The 1,359-nt window shown below is 46.7% G+C and overlaps 1 long non-coding RNA gene across 5 annotated transcripts in view; it reads right to left on the reverse strand.

Moving 5' to 3' along the window:
- Window positions 1-303: 303 nt before the first annotated feature.
- LOC126993412 (uncharacterized) overlaps window positions 304-1,359 on the reverse strand; it is a 1,429-nt gene continuing 373 nt past the window's right edge. Inside the window, exons 2-4 of one of the 5 annotated variants that reach the window (XR_007747799.1) lie at window positions 846-1,257; window positions 640-742; window positions 304-330 (exon numbers count right to left, since the gene is read on the reverse strand). This is a non-coding gene — a long non-coding RNA (uncharacterized LOC126993412). Of the gene's footprint in view, window positions 537-639; window positions 743-845; window positions 1,258-1,359 lie in introns of all 5 variants that reach the window. The other 4 variants (XR_007747797.1, XR_007747801.1, XR_007747798.1 and 1 more) reach the window with 4 other exon arrangements.

Raw genomic sequence — 1,359 nt, forward strand, 5'->3', positions numbered from 1 at the left:
GATGATGGTTGTTATGGAGTATAGTGAAGGAAAGTATATATGAATGATTATGATGATGATTGTGGAGGTAGGGTTTTAACAGTATGGTGAATATATAGGGTCGTTTTATGAGACATCTCGCCGCCCAAGAACACGTATCTGACAAGGCTTTCGTAGGAGTTGTGGGCATTTCCAGGGGTAGTTCTATGACCCTGGTGGTAGTGTGAGCCTTCCTCTGTACAGTGAACCTAGAAACACCTATTTGACAAGGCTTTCGTAGGAGTTGTGGGCATTTCCAGGGGTAGTTGTATGACCCTGGTGGTGGTCTAACCCTTCTTCTGTACCGTGAACCTAGAAACACCTATTTGACAAGGCTTTCGTAGGAGTTGTGGGCATTTCCAGGGGTAGTTGTATGACCCTGGTGGTAGTGTGATCCTTCCTCTGTACCATGAACCTAGAAACACATATTTGACAAGGCTTTCGTAGGAGTTGTGGGCATTTCCAGGGGTAGTTTTATGACCCTGGTGGTAGTCTGACCCTTCCTCTGTACAGTGAACCTAGAAACACGTATCTGACAAGGCTTTCGTAGGAGTTGTGGGCATTTCCAGGGGTAGTTCTATGACCCTGGTGGTAGTGTGAGCCTTCCTCTGTACAGTGAACCTAGAAACACCTATTTGACAAGGCTTTCGTAGGAGTTGTGGGCATTTCCAGGGGTAGTTTTATGACCCTGGTGGTAGTGTGACCCTTCCTCTGTACCGTGAACCTAAAAAAACATATTTGACAAGGCTTTCGTGGGAGTTCTGAGCATTTCCAGGGGTAGTTTTATGACCCTGGTGGTAGTGTGACCCTTCCTCTGTACCGTGAACCTAGAAACACCTATTTGACAAGGCTTTCGTAGGAGTTGTGGGCATTTCCAGGGGTAGTTTTATGACCCTGGTGGTAGTGTGACCCTTCCTCTGTACAGTGAACCTAGAAACACCTATTTGACAAGGCTTTCGTAGGAGTTGTGGGCATTTCCAGGGGTAGTTTTATGACCCTGGTGGTAGTGTGACCCTTCTTCTGTACAGTGAACCTAGAAACACATATTTGACAAGGCTTTCGTAGGAGTTGTGGGCATTTCCAGGGGTAGTTTTATGACCCTGGTGGTAGTCTGACCCTTCCTCTGTACCGTGAACCTAGAAACACCTATTTGACAAGGCTTTCGTAGGAGTTGTGGGCATTTCCATGGGTAGTTTTATGACCCTGGTGGTAGTCTGACCCTTCCTCTGTACCGTGAACCTAGAAACACCTATTTGACAAGGCTTTAGAAGTTGTGGGCATTTCAGGGTAGTTCTATGACCTGGTGGTAGTGTGAGCCTTCCTCTGTACCTTGAACCTAGA

This window comes from Eriocheir sinensis, unplaced genomic scaffold (genome assembly GCF_024679095.1).
Source record: "Eriocheir sinensis breed Jianghai 21 unplaced genomic scaffold, ASM2467909v1 Scaffold611, whole genome shotgun sequence".
NCBI lineage: Eukaryota > Metazoa > Arthropoda > Malacostraca > Decapoda > Varunidae > Eriocheir > Eriocheir sinensis.